Source organism: Oncorhynchus masou, chromosome 5 (assembly GCF_036934945.1).
Source record: "Oncorhynchus masou masou isolate Uvic2021 chromosome 5, UVic_Omas_1.1, whole genome shotgun sequence".
NCBI classification, from domain to species: Eukaryota; Metazoa; Chordata; class Actinopteri; order Salmoniformes; family Salmonidae; genus Oncorhynchus; species Oncorhynchus masou.
This window is the reverse complement of record NC_088216.1, coordinates 24374875-24400327: the sequence shown is the minus strand read 5'-3', so window position 1 is coordinate 24400327 and position 25453 is coordinate 24374875. Positions and strand designations below refer to the sequence as shown.

Sequence of the window (25453 nt, the reverse complement as noted above, 5' to 3'; positions counted from 1 at the left end):
CTATAGACTGGGCCCCGCTTTGGGTCCAATGTGCTCATTCTCACTGTAGGTGGTCCTGTCGACGAGAGGAGGGGGACTTGAGCCAGCTGCGTTGCTACACCAAGGGTCTCACCTTGAACCACTCTCATCGAAGCACACACACACATATTTTGCTCTGTGTCTGCTTTTTATTGCTGCTGTTGTTGCTGTAACAGCCCAACACTCTAGAATAAAAGGAGTTGATGTGAGTTGTAATTGACCTTGCCAAGTTTCTCATTTTAAATGTTCACAGACTTGGATACTGTAGTGTCGCTAGAAGAATACGGGGCTTTAGGGCTTGTTGGTGCTCAGTGCATTGCCTTCCCCAATAGGCTAGAAAATACAGATACCCAGGAAGATAATAACACACTTCAAGCCTTTTATTGTCCTCTACCTTATGTACTGTCATATAATACACAGAATGAACCATAGGGTACTGAATTAGCTGACCAGTGAAGACTCAATACCTCTCCTCTCTCTCTCTCTCTCTCTCTCTCTCTCTCTCTCTCTCTCTCTCTCTCTCTCTCTAGTCCTCTCTCCCCTCTCCCTCCTTCTCTCTCATTGTTGTATATTTGCCTTGGCTCCTAGCACTTGCCCACGGCCTGGTAACCACCACACAGAGGTGCTGAGGTCATCATGTGTGATCCTCCACAGTACCCCTGGCCTCAGGAGCAGGTCACACACACTGCTGACTGGAACTACTACGAGAGAGAGAGAGACACACACACACACACACACACACACACACTCCTCCCCATGTATTTGTCTACCCTGTTGACTGCTCTCTTTACGACCCCTGTTAAAAACCCAGTGACACTTTAACAAGCGAGAAAACCTCGCCCTGTCTATTACTGTAATGAATCAGAGAAACTGTTCAACAAGGGCCTCTTGCCACACAGGGAGAAGCCCCGACGACTTCACAGTTCACAGAAATGCCCCAAGTAAGCACTCTAATGCCGGGTAAAGTACACAATTATGAGTGTGGCTTTTCCAACCAGGTTGAGGGTTAAAGAAAGACGTCCAGTTGTACACTGCTAAGTAATGGAATGTGATAGGGATGGGAATAGGGGCGATGCCACAGGGGGAAGCTCATCCTGGATGGGACTACCGTAGAGCAACAGCAGCAGGTCTCTCCAGTCCACATACAAAATGTCTGGGTACTGTTGAGGCTCTGTGATGTCTGTGGGTTTTGTCTGTCTACTCCCTGGAGGCGCATGGTATCTGGCACTACAGCCGGGCCTCTGCCGTGCAGCTCACATGGGCTCTGCCGTACAGCTCACATGGCCTCTGCCGTACAACTCACATGGCCTCTGCCGTACAGCTTACATGGGCTCTGCCGTACAGCTCACATGGGCTCTGCCGTACAGCTCACATGGGCTCTGCCGTACAGCTCACATGGGCTCTGCCGTAAAGCTCACATGGGCTCTGCCATACAGCTCACATGGGCTCTGCCGTACAGCTCACATGGGCTCTGTAGTACAGCAATGCCACTGTTTCTACAACCTGGGACATGGAAAGTAGCCCTATTGTGATTTATAGCCAATTAATTGGTTGTTAAGATACAGCTCTTTGGAATAGTCCGTACATTGTTGCCATTCTGTGGGGTAAAGCACAACAACATAATATCAAACCAAAGAGCATATAATGTACTAGATAATTGCTGCTTGATCATGCAGACGGTGTGCTCATTCTGTGGTCAGAGTGTCATTAATAAACAGAGTGATTCAGACTCATGGGACTGGGAACTGAAACATTACACTGTCTAATGTGTGAATAACACATTGATGTCGTCTGGCGTTGGCTTTAATTGCTCCTAATCGTCTGTTGGCTGCCCAGTCTACCAAACCACCCAAACTTTCCATTAAAACTCTCTCCCTCCCTCTCTCATCCCTCTTTCTCTCATCTCACCATCTTACTCCAAAACCACATCTCTGAAACACCGCCCTCCATCAGGACAAGCTCTCTCTCTCTCTCTCTCTCTCTCTCTCTCTCTCTCTCTCTCTCTCATCCCCCTCTTGTTATTTCTCTCTCATCCCTCCACAACTTCTCTCTTTCTCTCTCATCCCCCTCTTGTTCTTTCTCTCTCATCCCTCCACGCCTTCGCACTATCCAACTTTCTCTCTCTCTCTCTCTCTCTCTCTCTCTCTCTCTCTCTCATCCCCCTCTTGTTCTCTCTCTCTCAACCCTCCACACCTTCTCTCTCTCTCTCTCTCTCTCTCTCTCTCTCTCTCTCTCTCTCTCTCTCTCTCTCATCCCTCCACACCGTCTTTCCCTCGCTCACTCATCCCTCCATCCCTCACCCCTCCCTCATCCCTCTCTCTCTCATCCCTCCATCTCGCCCCAAAACCACTGCTCTGAAACACCGCCCTACACCAAGACACAAAGCTTTCACTACGGCATCAATGGCCCTCAATTAATACATTAGCTGAACTCGCCCCGAGGGCCAGGAGCAGCCCTCCTACAACATCTCTGTATTGTAAACAGCTGTTGGCAGATGAGATGAGTGAGACAGGTATTGACAAGGACACATCCAAACAGCTAAACGCGGCTGTCTGGAGTGGGTTGTGTGTTCAGTGCCAAAGGCGGGAGGTGTTGAGTTAAGAGATGTTGAGTGTGAATGGACAATCTGAGTCAGGTAGACAGACAGCCTGAGGAGCACTGAGACTCAAATCAAATCAAGTCAAGTGTGAGGTGTCAAAGCACTGAATACAACTGGTGTTTACAGGTAAACGCTTGCTTACGAGCCTTTCCCAACAACGCAGAGTTTAAAAATAAAATAGTAACATAAGAGGAATAAAATAAAGTACACATGAATGTAACTGTATACAGGGAGTACCAGTATCAGATCAATGTGCAGTAGTACAAGGTATTTGAGGTAGATATGTACATGAAGGCAGGGTAAAGTGACTAGGCATCAGGATAGATAATAATAAGGTATTTGAGGTAGACACAGTTGAAGTTGGAACACTTAGGTTGGAATCATTAAAACTAGTTTTTCAACCACTCCACAAATTTCTTGTTAACAAACTATAGTTTTGGCAAATCAGTTAGGACATCTACTGTGTGCATGACACAAGTAATGTTTCCAACAATTGTTTACAAACAGATTATTTCACTTATAATTCACCGTATCACAATTCAGTCAGAAGTTTACATACACTAAGTTGACTGTGCCTTTAAACAGCTTGGAAAATTAAGTTAAACAATTTAAAGGCAATGCTTCCAAATACTAATTGAGTGTATGTAAACTTCTAACCCACTGGGAATGTGATGAAAGAAATAAAAGCTGAAATAAATCATTATCTCTACTATTATTCTGACAACATTCTTAAAACAAAGTGGTGATCCTAACTGACCTAAAACAGGGCATTTTTACTAGGATTAAATGTCAGGAATTGTGAAAAACTGAGTGTAAATGTATTAGGCTAAGGTGTAAGTAAACTTCCGACTTCAACTGTATGTACATGAAGGCAGGGTAAAGTGAGTAGGCATCAGGATAGATAATAATAAGGTATTTGAGATAGATATGTACATGAAGGCAGGGTAAAGTGACTAGGCATCAGGATAGACAATAATAAGGTATATGAGGTAGATATGTACATGAAGGCAGGGTAAAATGACTAGGCATCAGGATAGAAAACAACAAGAGTACAACAAAGAACAGAGTGGCAGCAGCAAATGATGAGTGTAAAAGTGTGTGTGTGAGTGAGTGTGTAATGTGTATGCATGTGTGTTTGTGTGTGTGTGTGTGTGTGTGTGTGTGTGTGTGTGTGTGTGTGTGTGTGTGTGTGTGTGTGTGTGTGTGTGTGTGTGTGTGTGTGTGTGTGTGTGTGTGTGTGTGTGTGTGTGTGTGTGTGAATGAGTCTGTATGTGGTTCATAAAGTGTAGTGAGTATACATAGGGTCAGTGCAAAATAGTGTCAATGCAGATAGTCTTACAGGGCGATAGCCATTTAGAAAGGTTACCTTGGAGCTCTTGGGAACAAGGACAGTGGTGTTGTGTGTGGCCACGCAGTTGTTTTTGAACTGGGAGTACAGGAGGGGACTAAGCAGATGTTGGGATTACAGACTGGGACTAGTATAGATTGAAAACGTCTGTGAAGACACCTGCGCATGCTTTGAGAACACGCCCTGGTATCCCGTCTGGCCCGGCGGCCTTGTGATCGTTAACCCGTTTAAACGTTTTGCTCACCTCGGCAACGGAGAGCGAGATCACACAGTCATCTTTAAAAACAGGGTCTTTCATGCAAGGCACAGTATTTTATTAATCGAAGCGAGGGAAAAAAAAACATTTAGCTAGTTTGGGAGTTCTGCATCGCTGGGCAACTCATGGTTGGGTTTGCCTTTGTAATCCATTATCATCTGCAAGCCCTGCCACATTCGACAGGTATTGGAGCTGGTGTATTAGGATTCCACCTTCCTCCTATATTAGCCTTTTGCATGTTTGATGTCTCGCCGGAGGTCGTAACGGGCTTTCTTGTATGCGTCCATGTTCATGTCCCGTTCCTTGAAAGCGGTAGCTCAAGCCTTTAGCCCAGCGTGTATATTGAAGTGCCCCCTAGTGGTGCAGGAGATGTGTGGGTAGAAGTGAAGTAGGAAGGTTTTAAGTCTCCCCATGTTAAAGTCTCCGCCCACCAAAAACGCTGCCTCTGGGTAAGCGGTTTCTGGTTTGTTTATGGCCCCATACAGTTCGTTGAGTGCCAGAGTAGTGTTGGCTTGGGGAGGGATGCAGACAGCCGTGTTAATTACATTTGAAGAACTCTCTTGGTAGATAAAAGGGTCTGCAGCTTACGATGAGGTATTCTATATTAGGTGAACAAAAGCTTGACATTTCCTTCACACTTGAGCCAGCACAGCAGTTGTTATTGAATGAACAAACACACATTCCACTTCCTTTCGACTTCCCCCAAAGCCGCTGGACGATCCTGCCACTGAGTACTATGTGCACAGCGTCATCATCCAGCCACGTTTCAGGAAGACATGTAATACTGCAGCTTTTCAAGTCTCTCTGATAAGCGACTCTCGAATGAAGCTCATCCACCTTATTATCGAGTGACCCGACATTTGCCAATAGAACGGAGGGGAGCGCCGTTCGGTTTTCTCTTCGCCTCACTTTAACCAGGACCCCACCTCGTCTAGGCCTGCAGCGTATGACATACTCACTTAGACTCACTTAGTGTTGAGTCAATAGGGAGAGAGACGAAAACAGAAGAGAACAGAAAAAAAACAGAAGAGAAGAGAAGGCCTTGCTGGTTAACGCAAAGTCCCGTCATCCTCCGACCCAATTAGCTCCAGCTGTTGTGAGAGTGCTGAATGAGAAAGTGTGGGAGTCTGCTTCACATTAAGATGGTGCAGTTATAACGCACCCGAATGATCAGAGCGGAAACACGTGTCCCATGCCGACCAACCGCCAACCCGTTCTGTAGGCCGAGAGGTGATGACATCACACACGGTGATGGCGGACCATGCGATAAACCAGGGACAGACGACGAACTTCAACCGATGAGTGGAAGCAAACACTGAGCCAAGGCGGTAATGCAATATTCTCCTTCTACACAACAATATCGCTTCCCACCAAACCACCTCTCTAAACAGGGTCAAGGTTCAGTCTCTAGGAGAGTCAGAGCAGAAACGTCTACTCAAACAAGCTACACACACACACACACACACACACACACACACACACACATACCATCAGCGGTATCTGTGTTGCATTATGCATTTAACCCTAACCAGCAAAACAAAACAAAAGCCCCAAAATGGAGGCTTTGCCTGAGGAAGCCTGAAATTCCTCAAAAAGCTTAGACTGTAAAATTTCTGAATGCAATTTTACTACCCTGTCAATCAAACACATCCCACAAGCCCTCAGTGTTATGGCGTGAGCGTTTCCAAAGGTTCTGGAATGTAATTGCAGCAGCAATGTCTTTCCACAAGAGATGGTATAGATTGCCCATTCAGTAATCATAGTGTCTGATGTAGAGAGTGCCAGGGGCCTGTTTTCTGTTGCACATGCTATCAGTAGCCAATACCCTTCTCTTTTCCTTTCTCCCCTTCTCTCTCTCTTTAATTTGCTGACTTTATTGTCCCCGTTTTCACGCACAGAAACACACACACACCCTCCCGCTCGAATGATTGTTTTCTGTGTTACCAGCCCCAGCGTCTATTCTCCTCATTGGACATTCTCCTCCATATATAAAGTGTTTCCATTCAAAATACCCTGTCAAAATCTGTTATCTGGGTAAAGCTGGAATTCCGTCAAAGTGAAATTGCGTCTTGAACAGCCCGTTCACCTGCTAACCTGCTCCAAACTCTCCTTTTCAAACGACGTCTGGTCAAAGTAGACTTTCATGGCTTCAGGACTTTCAGTTCGTCAAGATAACAATAGAATATAACTCTTAATACGTCTACATTTCACTAGGTTTCTTGAATGAGTTATTAGCAGTTCATATGAGCTCAGTCTTTGGGAAATTAACCAGAATTGTCTCTGTGTGAATCGTCAAAAACAGATAGTTCCTCATCTTGTTGTCAAAGAAAGAGCGAGAAAGAGGCAGAGAGATCCAACCCAGGGGGCTTTGACTAGCGCAGATTGACCTGCTCGTGTGTTGACCTTGCTGGGGGAAGATGGCCCAGGGGGGTCCCTGTCTTTGGGGATATTTTGACAATGTATTTTTACCTAGTATGCACAGTCCATGCATTCCAAGGTCCTGGACAGCTGTACATGTGGCCGTTACAATACAGTGAATGTATGGATCCTCTAAAGGTCCAAAAAACCATCAAGCCATCAAGTTTCAATGTGTCTGTCTTTACTACCAGTGTAAAATGCCATGATGATCTTATTGTCAAAGTGATTGACGCGGTACAGTATGGAATCCCTTACATGCTAAAGAAAAACATAAAAGTGCTGTCTCTCACAGCATCATTCTGTGCAAACACTGTCCTGGTAGACTGTTGTTGACTGTCAAACTGATTTAATGGATTACTGTAACTCATCTGGGACTGATACTGAAACTGTCACAGGCCACATAATTAATTTAGTCTAAAGACTACGATGATCAAAAGATGCCTCAAACTCAAAGCAATCTATATCAACCCCTTTACAATTTATATAAACCCCCTTTACAATCCCCTTTACAATCTATATCAACCCCTTTACAATTTATATAAACCCCCTTTACAATCTATATCAACCCCTTTACAATGTATATAAACCCCCTTTATAATCTATATCAACCCCCTTTACAGTTTATATAAATCCCCTTTACAATCTATATCAACCCCTATACAATTTATATAAACCCCCTTTACAATCTATATCAACCCCTTTACAATGTATATAATCCCCCTTTATTATCTATATCAACCCCCTTTACAATTTATATAAACCCCCTTTACAATCTATATCAACCACTTTACAATTTATATAAACCCCCTTTACAATCTATATCAACCCCCTTTACAATTTTTATCAACACCATTTACAATCTATATCAACCCCCTTTACAATTTATATCAACCCCCTTTACAATATATATCAACCCCCTTTACAATCTATATCAACACCCTTTAAAATCTATATCAACCCCCTTTACAATTTTTATCAACCCCCTTAAAACTTCTTAGGGCTGCAATCCCGTTAACGGAATGATATGACAACAGCCAGTGAAAGTGTAAAGTGCCAAATTCAAAACAACAGAAATCTCATAATTAAAATTCCTCAAACATACATGTATTTTATACCGTTTTAAAGGTAATCTTTTTGTTAATCCCACCAGTGTCTGATTTCAAATAGGCTTTACAGCGAAAGCACCACAAACGATTGTGTTACGTGACCACCAACTCACAGAAAAATTCAGCCATTTTTCCAGCCAAAGAGAGGAGTCACAAAAAGCACAAATAGAGATTAATTATTAGATTAATTAATCACTAACCTTTGATGATCTTCATCAGATGACACTCATAGGACTTCATGTTACACAATACATGTATGTTTTGTTTGATAAAGTTCATATTTATATAAAACAATCTCAGTATACATTGGCGCGTCCGGTGATATTGCGGAGAGCCACATCATTTTACAGAAATACTCATTATAAATGTCAATAAATAGAATTGTTAGACATGGAAATATAGATATACCTCTCCTTAACCTCTTTGAACTCTAGGGGCAGTATTTCATTTTTGGATTAAAAAAACGTTCCCGTTTTAAACAAGATATTTTGTCATGAAAAGATGCTCGACTATGCATATAATTGACAGCTTTGGAAAGAAAACACTCTGACGTTTCCAAAACTGCAAAGATATTATCTGTAAGTGCCACCGAACTGATGCTACAGGCGAAACCAAGATGAAACTTCAAACAGGAAATGAGCAAAATGTTTGAAGCGCTGTTTTCCAATGTCTCCTTATATGGCTGTGAATGCGCAAGGAGAGAGCCCACAATTTCTGCCGTTTCCCCAAGGTATCTGCAGCATTGTGACGTATTTGTAGGCATATCATTGGAAGATTGACCATAAGAGACCACATTTACCAGGTGTCCGCCCGGTGTCCTGCGTCGGAATTGGTGCGTAAAGCTCAGCTGCAAGTATTTTTCCATTTAATTCAGAGAAGAAAGCAGACTTCCACGAACGATATATCAATGAAGAGATATGTGAAAAACACCTTGAGGATTGATTCTAAACAACGTTTGCCATGTTTCAGTCGATATTATGGAGTTAATTTGGAAAAAAGTTTGGCGTTTTGGTGACTGAATTTTCGGGGTTTTTTGGTAGCCAAAAGTGATGTACAAAACGGAGCGATTTCTCCTACACAAAGAATCTTTCAGGAAAAACTGAACATTTGCTATCTAACTGAGAGTCTCGTCATTGAAAACATCCAAAGTTCTTCAAAGGTAAATGATTTTATTTGAATGCTATTCTGGTTTTTGTGAAAATGTTGCCCGCTAAATGCTACGCTAAATGCTACGCTAGCTATCAATACTCTTACACAAATGATTGTTTTGCTATGGTTGAAAAGCATATTTTGAACATCTGAGACGACAGTGTTGTTAAGAAAAGGCTAAGCTTGAGAGCTAGCATAATTATTTCATTTCATTTGAGATTTTCATAAATAGTTAACGTTACGTTATGCTAATGAGCTTGAGGCTATAACTGGATACAGGTTTTTTTCGTAGCCAAACGTGAACAAAACGGAGCGATTTGTCCTACACAAATAATATTTTTTGAAAAACTGAACATTTGCTATCTAACTGAGAGTCTCCTCATTGAAAACATCTGAAGTTATTCAAAGGTAAATGATTTTATTTGAATGCTTTTCTTGTTTTTGTGAAAATGTTGCTGGCTGAATTCTAGGCTTATAGCTATGCTAGCTATCAATACTCTTACACAAATGCTTGTTTAGCTATATTTTGAAAATATGAGATGACAGTGTAATACCCTGATGGGGCTCGGGGAAATACTGCCCCCTTTGGATGAATTGTGTGCCCAAAGTAAACTTTAAAGAAAACTGTCAAAAATTGCTAATATATGCATATAATAATTATTATTGAATAGAAAACACTCTAAAGCTTCTAAAACCGTTCGAATTATGTCTGTATGTAAAGCAGAACTCACAGGGCAGCCATTCTCCCAAACTCTCTCTCTCTCCTAAGAAAGTAGCTCCAACTTTGACGTCATCGCCCCCACCCTTCCCAACCAGCTACGGATCTGGGAACAGTTTCTATTTCTTCAGCGCGCTCTCGTCTTTCAATGAGACGTGGAACGGAGAAAATAGCACAAGCTTTGACTGCTTGGCGGGCAAAATACTGAGGTGTCACGAGTTTTCAGGTGCGCGCTCTGTGAAAAGGGTATTTTTTTCCCAGCTTGGCTGAAGAGAGTTCGTTATGTTTGATTTAATCGCCAATTGTTTTGTACGTTAAAAACATCCTAAAGCTTGATTCTGCACTTAGTTTGACCAGTTTAGTTGACATATAATATGTAAATTTGAAGTTTTGATGCGCAATTTTCGTGATCAGAAGTCCTTTTTGGGGTAATTCACCTGAAGATGTTAGCTTTTGCTAATACAAAGACACACCAACAGCAACCAAACGTTATATTAGGTAAGTATAACTCCTTCCACGACATTCTTGTCGAAGACCATCAAAGGTAAGGGAATATTTATGTTATAAAATTGTATTTTTGTCGAATCCAACATAGTAGAGAAATAATGCTAATGGCTGAGCGCCGTCTCAGATTATTGAATAGTGAACGAATTCTGTAACACAGCGTTTGCATTAAGAAGAAGTGTATCTTTCTAAATATATGTAGAACATGTATATTTAGTCAAAGTTTATGATGTTTATTGCTGTTATCTGGCGTTAGCTGCCGGAGATATTTATAATTCCTCCGGTCATTTCTGCTGCATTTTTTGAACATGGCTCAATGTAAATGGAGATTTATGGATATAAATTGCATATTATCGAAAAAAACATAAATGTACTGTGTAACATGTGCTATTACTGTCATCTGATGAAGATTTTCAAAAGGTTAGTGAATTATTTTTCTTTTAATCCTGCGTTTGTGATTGTGCTATTTTGCATAGCCATGTGGCTACATATTGTATGTTTTCCTAGTGGTGGTTTAACATAAATATGTGCTATGTTTTCGCTGTAAAACATTTTAAAATTCTGACATGCTGGGTAGATGAACAAGGTGTTTATCTTTCATTTAAGCTATTGGACTTGTTAATGTGTGGAGGTTAAATATTTTTAAGAATATTTTTGCTTTCCCTGCGCCACCGTTTGGGCTGAAGGGGGGTGTTCCCAGTTGGGAACCTGTAGCCCCATCAGGTTTTAACAAAAGTCTAAGCTTGAGAGCAAATATATTTATTTCATTTCATTTGCGATTTTCATGAATAGTTAACGTTGCATCATGCTAATGAGCTTGAGGCTATAAATAGGATCCCGGATCCGGGATTGCTCATCGCATGAAGTTAATGCAACCGCTATGTCAGATTTAAAAAAAACTTACATACAAAGCAAACCATGCAATAATCTGAGACGGCGCTCAGAAATATATAAAATTATCCGCCATGTTGGAGTCAACAGAAATCAGAAATCACATTATAAATATTCCCTTACCTTTGACGATCTTCATCAGAATGCACTCCCAGGAATCCTAGTTCCACAATAAATGCTTGATTTGTTCGATAATGTCCATTATTTATGTCCAAGTAGCTACTTTTGTTAGCGTGTTTAGTACACAAATCCAAACGCTCGTGCAGGTCCATCCGAATGTCGGACGAAAACTTCAAAAAGTTATATTACAGGTCGAAGAAACTTGTCAAACTAAGTATAGAATCAATCTTTAGGATGTTGTTATCATAAATCTTCAATAAAGTTCCAACCGGATAATTCCTATGTCTGCGCTCCCATCCGGCTACACAACACAGTAGAAGCCTCATTTAAGTTTCTAAAGACAGTTGACATCTAGTGGAAGCCCTAGGAGGTGCAACCTTATCCATACCCCACTGTGTATTCAATAGGTGCTGGGTTGAAAATCGACCAACCTCAGATTTCCCACTTCCTGATTGGATTTCTTCTCAGGTTTTTGCCTGCCATATGAGTTATTTTATACTCACAGACATCATTCAAACAGTTTTAGAAACTTCAGAGTGTTTTCCATTCAATACTACTAATAATATGCATATATTAGCAATTGGGACTGAGGAGCAGGCCGTTGACTCGGCACCTTTCATCCAAGATACTCAATACTGCCACTGCAGCCATAAGAAGTTAACAATTTATATCAACCCCCTTTACAATCTATATAATTTGAGGAAAACGCTACCAAAGTTGTATCAACACGGAACACTTCCAGGATGCCTACAAGGCCCTCCCCTGCCCTCCCTTCAGCAAATCAGATCATGACTCCATTTTGCTCATCCCTTCCTATAGGCAGAATCTCAAACAGGAAGTACCGTGCTAAGGTCTATTCAACGCTGGTCTGACCAGATGGAATCCATGCTGAATAACATCGACGTATACACTAATACTGTGACTGAGTTTATCAGGAAGTGTATAGCGGATGTTGTTCCCACTGTGACTATTAAAACCTACACAAATCAGAAACCGTGGGATAGATGGCAGCATTCACTCAAAACTGAAAGCACAAACCATCACATTTAACCATGGCAAGGTGACTGGGAATATGGTTGAATACAAACAGTATACTTATTCCCTATGTAAGGCAATCAAACAGGCAAAACGTCAATACAGAGACATAGTGGAGTAGCAATTCAACGGCTCAGACACGAGAAGTATGTCTTCTTTGAGGAAAAGATCATGATTATTAGAAAGAAAATTACAGACTCCTCTTTAAATCTGCGTATTCCTTCAAAGCTCAGTTGTCCGGAGTCTGCACAACTCTGCCAGGACCTAGGATCAAGAGAGACACTCAAGTGTTTTAGTACTATATCTATTGACACAATGATGAAAATAATCACGGCCTCTAAACCTTCAAGTTGCATACTGGCCCCTATTCCAAATAAACTACTGAAAGAGCTGCTTCCTGTGCTTGGCCCTCCTATGATGAACATAATAAACGGCTCTCTATCCACCGGATGTGTACCAAACTCACTAAAAGTGGCAGTAATAAAGCCTCTCTTGAAAAAGCCAAACCTTGACCCAGAAAATATAAAACACTATTGGCCTATATCGAATCTTCCATTCCTCTCAAACATTTTAGAAAAGGCAACCTTCCTGAAGACAAACAATGTATACGAAATGCTTCAGTCTCGTTTTAGACCCCATCATAGCACTGAGACTGCACTTGTGAAGGTGGTAAATAACCTTTTAATGGCATCAGACCGAGGCTCTGCATTTGTCCTCGTGCTCCTAGACCTTAGTGCTGCTTTTGATACCATCGATCACCACATTCTTTTGCAGAGATTGGAAACCCAAATTGGTCTACATGGACAGGTTCTGGCCTGGTTTATATCTTAGCTGTCGGAAAGATATCAGTTTGTCTCTGTGAATAGTTTGTCCTCTGAAAAATCAACTGTAAATTTCGGTGTTCCTCAAGGTTCCGTTTTAGGACCACTATTGTTTTCACTATATAGTTTACCTCTTGGGGATGTCATTTGAAAATATAATGTTAACTTTCACTGCTATGCGGATGATGCACAGCTGTACATTTCAATGAAACATGGTGAAGCACCAAAATAGCCCTTGCTAGAAGCCTGTCTTTCAGACATAAGGAAGTGGATGGCTGCAAACGTTCTACTTTTAAACAAAACAGAGATGCTTGTTCTAGGTTCCAAGAAACAAAGAGATCTTCTGTTGAATCTGACAATTAATCTTAATGGTTGTACAGTCGTCTCAAATAAAACTGTGAAGGACCTCGGCGTTACTCTGGACCCTGATCTTTCTTTTGACGAACATATCAAGACTGTTTCAAGGACAGCTTTTTTCCATCTACGTAACATTGCAAAAATCAGAAACTTTCTGTACGAAAATGATGCAGAAAAATTAATCCATGCTTTTGTTACTTCTAGGTTAGACTACTGCAATGCTCTACTTTCCGGCTACCCAGATAAAGTACTAAATAAACTTCAGTTAGTGTTAAATACTGCTAGAATCCTGAATAGAACCAAAACAATTGATCATATTACTCCAGTGCTAGCACCCCTACACTGGCTTCCTGTCAAAGAAAGGGCTGATTTCAAGATTTTACTGCTAACCTACAAAGCATTACATGGGCTTGCTCCTACCTATATATCTGATTTGGTCCTGCCGTACATACCTACACGTACGCTACGGTCACAAGACGCAGGCCTCCTAATTGTCCCGAGAATTTCTAAGCAAACAGCTGGAGGCAGTTTGGAATGGTCTGCCTACCCATGTGAGAGATGCAAACTCGGTCTCAACCTTTAAGTCTTTACTGAAGACTCATCTCTTCAGTGGGTCATATGATTGAGTGTAGTCTGGCCCAGTAGTGTGAAGGTGAACGGAAAGGCTCTGGAGCAACGAACCACCCTTGCTGTCTCTGCCTGGCCGGTTCCCCTCTTTCCACTGGGATTCTCTGTCTCTAACCATATTACAGGGGCTGAGTCACTGACTTACTGGTGCTCTTTCATGCCGTCCCTAGGAGGGGTGCGTCACTTGAGTGGATTGAGTCACTGATTTGATCTTCCTGTCTGGGTTGGCAGAGATCTTTGTGGGCTATACTCGGCCTTGTCTCAGGATGGTAAGTTGGTGGTTGAAGATATCCCTCTAGTGGTGTGGGAGCTGTGCTTTGGCAAAGTGGGTGGGGTTATATCCTTCCTGTTTGGCCCTGTCCGGGGGTATCATCAGATGGGGCCTCCAGTATTTAGGCTGCAGTAGTTTATGTGTCGCGGCGCTAGGGTCAGTTGTTATATCTGGAGTACTTCTCCTGTCTTATCCGGTGTCCTGTGTAAATTTAAGTATGCTCTCTCTAATTCTCTCTTTCTCTCTTTCTTTCTCTCTCTCGGGGGACCTGAGCCCTAGGACCATGCCTCAGGACTACCTGGCATGATGACTCCTTGCTGTCTCCAGTCCACCTGGCCGTGCTTCTGCTCCAGTTTCAACTGTTCTGCCTGCGGCTATGGAATCCTGACCTTTTCACCAGACGTGCTACCTATCTCAGACCTATTATTTGACCATGCTGGTCATTTATGAACATTTGAATATCTTGGCCATGTTCTGTTATAATCTCCACCCGGCACAGCCAGAAGAGGACTGGCCACCCCTCATAGCCTGGTTCCTCTCTAGGTTTCGTCCTAGGTTTTGGCCTTTCTAGGGAGTTTTTCTTAGCCAACGTGCTTCAACACCTGCATTGCTTGCTGTTTGGGGTTTTAGGCTGGGTTTCTGTACAGCACTTTGAGATATCAGCTGATGTACGAAGGGCTATATAAATAAGTTTGATTTGAAGTATGTGGCAGGGTCTACAGACAATCACGGATTACAAAGGGAAAACCATCCATGTCACGGACACCGACGTCTTGCTCCCGGACAAGCTAAACACCTTCTTCGCCCGCTTTGAGGATAACACAGTGCCACCGATGTGGCCCGCTCCCAAGGACTGTGGGCTCTCGTTCTCTTTGGCCGATGTGAGTAAGACATTTAAACATGTTAACTGTATGCTGTTCATTGACTATAGCTCAGCCTTCAACACCATAGTACCCTCCAAGCTCATCATTAAGCCTGGGGCCCTGGTTCTGAACCCCGCCCTGTGGAACTGGGTTCTGGACTTCCTGATGGGCCGCCCCCAGGTGGTGAAGGTAGAAAACAACACCTCCAATTCGCTGATCCTCAACACAGGGGCCCCACAAGGGTGTGTGCTTAGCCCCCTCCTGTACTCCCTGTTCACCCATGACTGTGTGGCCATGCACGCCTCCAACTCAATCATCAGGTTTGCAGACGACACAACAGTTTTAGGCCTGATTACCAACAATGACGAGACAGCCTACAGGGAGGAGGTGAGGGCCCTGGACGAGTCGTGCCAGAAAAATGACCCCTCCCTCAACGTCATCAAAATGAAGGAGCTGATCGTGGACCTCAGGAAATAGCAGAGAGAGCACACCCCTATCCACATCGTCGGGACCACAGTGGAGAAGATGAAAAGCTTCAAGTTCCTCGGTGTACACATCACCGATGATCTGAAATGGTCCACCCGCACAGACAGTGTGGGGATGAAGGCGCAACAGCGTCTCTTCAACCTCCAAAGGGTGGTGCGGTCTGCCCAACGCATCACCGGGGGCACACTGCCTATCCTCCAGTACAACAACAGCACCCAATGTCACCTGAACGCGAAAAAGATCATCATGGACATCAACCACCCAAGCCACGGCCTGTTCACCCCACTACCACCCAGAAGGCGAGGTCAGTATAGGTGCATCAAAGCTGGGACCGAGAGACTGAAAAACTGCTTTTTTTCTCCAGGCCACCAGACCGTTAAATAGCCATCACTAGCCGGCTACCAGCCGGTTACTCAACCCTGCACCTTCGAGGCTGCTGCCCAATATACATAGACATGGAATCACTGGTCACTTTAATAATGGATCACTACTCATTTTAATAATGTTTACATACTGCTTTACTCATATTTCATATGTATATACTGTATTCTACTGTATTTTAGTCAATGCCACTCCAACATTGCTCGTTCTAACATGTATATATTTCTTAACTCCATTATTTTACTTTAGATTTGAGTGTATTGTTGTGAATTGTTAGACATTACTGCACTGTTGGAGCGAGGAACACAAGCATTTTGCTAGACCCGCAATAACATCTGCTAAATATGTGCACGTGACCAATAAAATTTGATTTGATATCAACCCCCTTTATAGGAGAATTCAAAAACAAAACAAAAAGATCACCCTTCATTTAGCCTCCCCCCTCTCTCTCTCACTGGCACACACATTAACTCAGTCCACCACTGCAGCAGCATTTTGCACAGAGCCAGTAACGTCATATTTCAACACATTCTCCCACTAGTTACGTGTGGCGCCCAGCAGAGTTCAGAGTAGAGGTGGTTGGTAACACACTACTAGGTTTAAACAAGGTACAGATGGGCCTATACTGCAGCCCTGCCAGCCATCAGGTTGAATTTGCTGAGGCCCCGCTGCGATGGTCCTGGGAACCCTGCTGGAAACAGGCCTGGCCCACCCCTCTTTTCCCATCCCTGCCGCCAATGCAACAGAATCCTTGGTGGGCACCTGGCCAGCACAGATGCAGGCAGGGGGTCTGGGCCTTCTCAGAAACCTAACACGTGGCTTCTCACTGTGGAGGAGGTTTTACGGTTGACAGTTATCTGATTGACTGTCTGTTTTGGCTGACTGCTTTTGGATGTCTGCTTCTGTGGCTGGTTTCAGTGAGCCCAGAATCAAAGTTACGGTCCCAGTTATGTATCCGTGAGTTTGATTGGCTCTGTGGGTGTGACACGCATGCCCGTATGTGAGTGCATGCATATGGCTAAACTTAAACAGTGGCTGACCAAGGTGCAAGGCTGTGAAGAGCACAGTTAACCAAAAGTAGTCATCAGAGTGCGTCCAACTCCAGACTTTGAATAACTTGTTATGCAGTGGTTTAAAAAACAAGTCGTAAAATAGTGATAACACTTGTAGGAAGGAGGTCCTCAGAGCGTGAGGGAGGCCATTCACCCATTTGAACAGCCGGCTCTGGTGTTGGGATTCTTCAGGGGGGGGGGATACGCCACGGTGCAAAGTGCAAACTAATCCGACACTCTTTTCACACCTCTGTTTCTCACTCCTTTTGTTTGCCAGGCGTTGTACAGCAGTGAGTGTCAGGATGGTCGATGCGTTTGGCGGGCGGCGGTCGCCCTTTGAAGATGAAGGATACGGCGGTTCATAAAGGAATGGCGGTCCTTTTGTGGCAGCTCGAACACTAACCAGACCACAGCTCGGTCATCATGCCTCATCATGGTATCATTGTTATTAAATGTTGCTGTTGTGTTCAGTTGTAGGAGCTCCTACATGAAATGAAAGGTGTGAATTGACAACACAATACAGTATACTTTCTTGTCTTCAGTTGCTTTATTTTTTTATTGAATCTTATCTGCAAAAGACCATATGAACGTAAATACTAGTGTATTACATCTTGACAATCTAACCGACATTCTCAAATTATTGTCTTTGTTGTAGTTCCCCATTCTCCATTTCCAAAAACCTGAATTAGTTATTTCAGGTGAGAACATTTTAATTACTGACATATCATCATGTCATTGTTGATCTTTCTTCCTTCAATGGAACTTGGGAAGATTCTATCAAAAAGACATCTCAGCAAAACACAGTTTCCTCTTAGCAAATGGTTAGAGATTTAAGCCCAATTATCTGAAGGGGAGCCAAATCTCATTTTCAATCCACCACCACAGTCATCTTCCCCTGTCAATCAAACTGTTCAGAATAACGCCTGGGAGCGTATTTATTTGACGTAATCAGGCGAGACAAACGGCAGGTCTGCTCAAATCAGCCAGATGATGTTGAGGTTTGAGGCTGGATAAATGAAGTTATCTACGGGAAAATACGTGGGGTGTGGTTGGGGAATCCGTGGAGATTTGGACGGGCTTGAGGCGATGTCTGTGCCAAGTCACTGATATACTATCTCTGTGCCAACAAAGTTCTAGAGCTAAGGGAAGGGCCCTCCCCTTCCCTGCCCCGCCCCCTCCACCCACTCCATGAACAACTAGAAAAGCTACCGTGAACTGGTTCTCAAGGAAAGATAAAGCCTGTTTCATCAAAAAAAGTCTCTCCTGTCCCCAAAAGTCCCTGGATAGGTCTTTCTGTTTCCATCTCTCTTTCTCTATAGCCTCCCTGTCTCTCTCACATTTATAGTCTCTATTGTAGTCTCCCTCAATCTCTTTACTTTTCTCTGTGCTGCAGTAGTATCCTTCATTCTGCATGCCTCCAAGCATTCTTCTTAATCTCTCTGAATTATTCAAGACCCCTTTTCTCAACACATTCAAGCTATGGAACCTGAAGCTAATGCAGTGGAACAGTCTTGCATTTAATTTTCTGTATCTGAAAAACGTTCCTCCTAAAGTGAACGTCTTAGGCGTCTAACTCATTTTCCTCATCGCGATTAGCTGAATGGGCGTCTCCTTCATTCTCCTTCAGATGCTGTAGTGTCACTCTGAGTTGATAGAGTTCTAAAACAAGAGGAAGAGAATCTAGTTGATTAAATTGAGACAGTTGCGTGCTTTGTTACAGGTAGCTGTGCATCCTTGCTGACGCCGAATTCGGCGTGATGAGAGAGTCGTGATGAGAGAGTCGTGATGGGACAGTCTATCCATCCAGCCATGTCTGTCAGGCCGAGAGTGGTCACACCTGAATTGATATTGAAGCCACGATTCTTCCTCCTCCGTGCCTCCATTCCTAAACTCATTGCGTTAGATTACAAAGACGGTCTCCCGCGTGGCCTGTGAGAATCAATATCCCAGATGGACCTGGAAGTGCACTCAGAAGTGCATGAAGGTCCTTTACCGTAAGACTCAGACGAACTAATCGGCAAGGTGCACATCAAGGAGCGAAGACGACATGCAACCTGTTTCAATGGGTTTTGTTTTTGTAAGACCAACTGCATTCAAATCACTCCACAAATGCAAAGCTATTTGTAGTGGAATGCCTAGGCTTTTAGATATAGATAGATAGATAGATAGATAGATAGATAGATAGATAGATAGATAGATAGATAGATAGATAGATAGATAGATAGATAGATAGATAGATAGATAGATAGATAGATAGATAGATAGATAGATAGATAGATAGATAGATAGATAGATAGATGATAACGAATATCCAGGTTCAGTCAAAGACAGAGCAAAGTAGCACGATTCAAGGACTTGGACAAAGATTATCATCCGGAGAGAGATCCTGACAGGCTAATAGGCTGTACGGTATTTCTTATTCTTAGCCATTGGCTCTTTCGGACCATGATAAAAACAAGTGCCTATCATTATCTCTATAATAAAATATAAGTACCTATCCCTGTGTTGTGTTTCACACACCATAGAAAAAGATGCTGGTCTTGATGACATTTCCTCTCCCCACCTGGTTATTTCCTTCTCATTTACTCTGAATGTCCCCACTCCGTATCACTTTCGAATTCTACACTAGATCAACTCTGAAACTGAGGATATGTTATGACTGCAGAGGATTTTATTTTATTTTATTCTATTTCACCTTTATTTAACCAGGTAGGCAAGTTGAGAACAAGTTCTCATTTACAATTGCGACCTGGCCAGGATAGAGCAAAGCAGTTTGACACATACAACGACACAGAGTTACACATGGAGTAAAACAAACATACAGTCAATAATACAGTATAAACAAGTCTATATACGATGTGAGCAAATGAGGTGAGATAAGGGAGGTAAAGGCAAAAAAAGGCCATGGTGGCAAAGTAAATACAATATAGCAAGTAAAACACTGGAATGGTAGATTTGCAATGGAAGAATGTGCAAAGTAAAAATAAAAATAATGGGGTGCAAAGGAGCAAAATAAATAAATTAATTAAATACAATAGGGAAAGAGGTAGTTGTTTGGGCTAAAATATAGGTGGGCTATGTACAGGTGCAGTAATCTGTGAGCTGCTCTGACAGTTGGTGCTTAAAGCTAGTGAGGGAGATAAGTGTTTCCAGTTTCAGAGATTTTTGTAGTTCGTTCCAGTCATTGGCAGCAGAGAACTGGAAGGAGAGTCGGCCAAAGAAAGAATTGGTTTTGGGGGTGACTAGAGAGATATACCTGCTGGAGCGTGTGCTACAGGTGGGAGATGCTATGGTGACCAGCGAGCTGAGATAAGGGGGGACTTTACCTAGCAGGCTCTTGTAGATGACATGGAGCCAGTGGGTTTGGCGACGAGTATGAAGCGAGGGCCAGCCAACGAGAGCGTACAGGTCGCAATGGTGGGTAGTATATGGGGCTTTGGTGACAAAATGGATTGCACTGTGATAGACTGCATCCAATTTGTTGAGTAGGGTATTGGAGGCTATTTTGTAAATGACATCGCCAAAGTCGAGGATTGGTAGGATGGTTAGTTTTACAAGGGTATGTTTGGCAGCATGAGTGAAGCATGCTTTGTTGTGAAATAGGAAGCCAATTCTAGATTTAACTTTGGATTGGAGATATTTGATATGGGTCTGGAAGGAGAGTTTACAGTCTAACCAGACACCTAAGTATTTGTAGTTGTCCACGTATTCTAAGTCAGAGCCGTCCAGAGTAGTGATGTTGGACAGGCGGGCAGGTGCGGGTAGCGATCGGTTGAAGAGCATGCATTTAGTTTTACTTGTATTTAAGTGCAATTGGAGGCCACCGAAGGAGAGTTGTATGGCATTGAAGCTTGCCTGGAGGGTTGTTAACACAGTGTCCAAAGAAGGGCCAGAAGTATACAGAATGGTGTCGTCTGCATAGAGGTGGATCAGAGACTCACGAGCAGCAAGAGCGACCTCATTGATGTATACAGAGAAGAGAGTCGGTCCAAGAATTGAACCCTGTGGCACCCCCATAGAGACTGCCAGAGGTCCAGACAGCAGACCCTCCGATTTGACACACTGAACTCTATCAGAGAAGTAGTTGGTGAACCAGGCGAGGCAATCATTTGAAAAACCAAGGCTGTCGAGTCTGCCGATGAGGATGTGGTAATTGACAGAGTCGAAAGCCTTGGCCAGATCAATGACCACGGCTGCACAGTAATGTTTCTTATCGATGACGGTTAAGATATCGTTTAGGACCTTGAGCGTGGCTGAGGTGCACCCATGACCAGCTCTGAAACCAGATTGCATAGCAGAGAAGGTATGGTGAGATTCTAAATGGTCGGTAATCTGTTTGTTGACTTGGCTTTCGAAGACATTAGAAAGGCATGGTAGGATAGATATAGGTCTGTAGCAGTTTGGGTCAAGAGTGTTCCCCCTTTGAATAGTTTCCCCCCTTTATTTAAGATGGTTAGGAAGGCATTTCAAAAATTATCCAGGCATCCTCTACTGACGGGATGAGATCAATATCCTTCCAGGATACCCCGGCCAGGTCGATTAGAAAGGCCTGCTCGCTGAAGTGTTTCAGGGAGCGTTTTACAGTGATGAGTGGAGGTTGTTTGACCGCTGACCCATTACGGATGCAGGCAATGAGGCAGTGATCGCTGAGATCTTGGTTGAAGACAGCAGAGGTGTATTTAGAGGGCAAGTTGGTTAGGATGATATCTATGAGGGTGCCCGTGTTTAAGGCTTTGGGGAGGTACCTGGTAGGTTCATTGATAATTTGTGTGAGATTGAGGGCATCAAGTTTAGATTGTAGGATGGCTGGGGTGTTAAGCATGTTCCAATTTAGGTCGCCTAGCAGCACGAGCACGAGGATCCAGAGACAGTCGGAATCTTTCAATTTACTGACTGACAAATAGTGCTGGAAGCGTTCAATATTTCAGCATATCCAACCAAGCAGCTCATAGCAAAGCTTATCGTATAGTACAGTACATCTCGTTTTGACATCACTTTTCTGTTACTGAAGCTTATAGTACACACAGTGTTCTGTCCTAGCCATAACTTTATGCTACAATTACTGATTGCAGTGTAGGCTGCTGAGGGGAGGACGGCTCATAGTAAAGGCTGGAATGGAGCTAATGGAATGGCATCAAACACATGGAAACAATGTATTTGATACCATTCCCTTTATTCCGCTCCAGCCATTCACACGAGCCCGTCCTCCCCATTTAAGGTTCCACCAACCTCCTGTGACTAATTGCATTTACAGGTGGTAACAGAAAACATCACTATGCCACACACACACACACACACACACACACACGCACACGCACACCCTACCCCAACTCCACCTCACCCCACACTCTCAAAAACCCTAGGACCCTGCCTTCACACAGATGTGTCAGACAGACTGTTCTTCCCCCTGTTTGAGAGGTGAGGCGGTGTTTGCTTTAGCAGAGAGTGTGCGACCACAGCCCCCCTCCGCACCGCTCTGCACGCCTTGTCTCACGGAGCAGGCGTCCCATAGCACAAACAGCCCAGAGGAATGTGTTGCTACAGGGGGTGTGTGTGTGTGTGTGTGTGTGTGTGTGTGTGTGTGTGTGTGTGTGTGTGTGTGTGTGTGTGTGTGCGTGTGCGTGTGCGTGTGCTTGCAGACAGCATGATGGATACAGTGAGTGATGTTCCTTTGTGGCCCTGTGCGAGACACGCCAGACACACATGACACACACACATGCTGTTCCGGTAAAAATAAAGTGTCAAGGATACTGGGGATAGGGAGGAACAATTCATTCTTCATTCCTATAGCGGCGTGGTTGTGTCTAAACAAGTCTGTTTGCTTCTCCAGGATGGAAGCCCTGGCGACCCAAGGAGGGAAGCACAGCCTTCCTTTCCTCTTCATAGAAACCGCCACTGACGATCACTTATTCATTTGTATTCATTTGTCACTCTGTGTTTCACCTATTTGGTCAACTTCAGTTAATCATTATCACTCTGTGTTTCTCATAGATGGCCAACTAGTATAAATCTTGAATTTGATGGCAGGGCTTAGAAATGTAGACTGTAATATGGAGGACTGCGGTCGGGATATTCTGAGAGTGATATATTATCAGATTCACAGCTCTCTTAATTGAGGTAACATCTCACAGTTTTATACACAACTGGGGTGACCTTCTCCAAAGTGTATTCGTAGCCAGTCACCATAGTAAAAGCGTAGATATTTCCACAAGGCTCAAGCTTGTTTATCTGCCTCAGAGAACCACTCTGTGGGAATGGAAACAAACAGCAAACAAAACCCTTTTAAACACCTGCTACGTGTCAAAACAGTCAACATGTGCCATGGATGACTGTCAAACAACACCGCACCACTTTCCCCCAACCACAGTGAAATAGAAATACCGAGACAAAAGGGAGTTTGAGTGCGTTCATTTTACTGTAGGTAAAATGATGCAAACAATATGGGGTGGAATGAGGAGCCTCCTCTCACCATTCACTGTAGGGCGATATTTAAAAATCACAAATCCAATCTAGAATGGGTTTACAGTGAGAAGTGGAGGTTCATCCACCTTCATCATGGTGGACATCTTTTCCATCAGCATTGTCTCTTGAGACACACAGGCCTATTTGTATCCACAGTGCATGCCCTGAGAGATGCCTTTGCATCTTGAACTATTATTCTAGATGTTGGGTATACAATGCCAATGAAATACTGCACATTTGCAGAGTTGATATAGAGTACTGACACATATATTATGCAGCAATGCGGTTGATGGGTACTACGGTCAGAGAACCACCCCCCGCTAGGCCTACCTCTCATGTTAACCTTGAAAGCATGCATGCATCGGGCAGTTACTTGGCTTATAAGGGGTGAGATATTTCACAAGGAATCAATTCTCTTCGCTTACATCAACAATGCATAATCGCAACTTTTAACCACGCTCCTCATGATAAAACCGTATGCAATATTTGCTAGACAGTCAACACACAGCCAAGTCAATATCAGACTACAATTGTCCAAGAATTCATTATCCTTTATCTAAACCAGTAGCACTCACATTCTCACCAAGCTCATGCATGCCGTCTCTCTCCTCCTCTAAGTATGAATACATATTATATTTAAGTGGGTCTTAGGTATGTCTGACCATAAAAAGCAACTACCGCATCTTTGATCCTGCTGCGGCATTGTCCCTATCTCTATAGCAGCTGATGTCGCCTCGCTGTTGGAAATAGTGTGTGGAATGAGTTCAATGAAAGCCACGATGTGATAACCTCCTCGATGTGCTTTATTAGTCTTCACGGGGGCAGACGGAGAAGCATAAATCTAAATGGGCCGGTTCATTGAGGATAGGATTCCATATCTACTCCGATTACTTTTCTTCTTGTAGGCCTAAAGCATTCACACGAATAAACTATGTCCGATGATATCGTTGAGGACCAGCACATAATACAAAGCGGATCATATGGATACTAATAAGTAGCCTCTTAATCATATTTAGAATGATTACAATAGTAATGATACCGGGTTATGGGTGTAATTAATAATGAGTGCCTAATATTATCACATATATTTGAGTATTAGGCTTAATAGGTGGATGAACATTTTGCAGATTGTTTCCAAGGTAGGCAAATTCATATTGTAATGTTTTAAAAAAGGGCAATTTAATTTGATATAATAACAACAACAATAATAATAATCACAATCATAATAGTTTCGGGATGAAATAATGCTTTTTCTTTTAAATATACTTTTTTTTTACAACAGTTTTATGATACATAAATTAACGTAATATAGACCTATAATTAACTTTGACTCAGACGATAATTAAATGGGCAGAGAAGTCTGTGTTCAAGTACTGTGGTGGTGCAGTTTAAATGCTCTTTAAATAAATGACGGCGCGTCGCTTTATTGCAGCCATAAAGTTGGAACTGTACATCAATTTTCCCCATGAGAAACATTTCAACGCGGTGAATGATTAGACATTGTGATGCGGCGGTCTTTCTGAAGTGGGTGGTTGTTGTAAACCTCCATTTGAGCTATGGCGGTAATGGGCTTTTAGGTTTTCAAATTGAGAAGGCATTTGCATGTGACTTTTTATGTGCATGGACGCGCGGCATAATTTCATTTAAAAAAGTGCATTTTGTGGTGGGCCGAAAGGTGGTTTAGATTGATCCTTAATTCAGATCTCTTTAATTAACAACCATACAGACTTGTTTTTTTATAGCCAACATTTTCAAATCACATGAGTATCATGATTTAATGAAGGCATGTACTATTAATACAGCGTGGGCTGATCAGACTAAAATTGACATAGTGAAATAAAATGCTTACAACTATAAAAATTCATTTCGAGACTAAATAATAATAATAATTATTATTATTATTATATTATTATTATATTATTATAATAACATTTTAATACTAATAAGGATTTTCAATTGTTTTCCATAACT

The 25453-nt window shown here is 42.8% G+C and overlaps 1 protein-coding gene across 1 annotated transcript in view; it reads right to left on the bottom strand.

Annotated features, from left to right (window-relative positions):
- The window catches only part of LOC135537401 (netrin-1), a 111378-nt gene that overhangs the window by 83916 nt on the left and 2009 nt on the right, over window positions 1-25453 (bottom strand). The gene's annotated exons all lie outside the window — the stretch shown is intronic.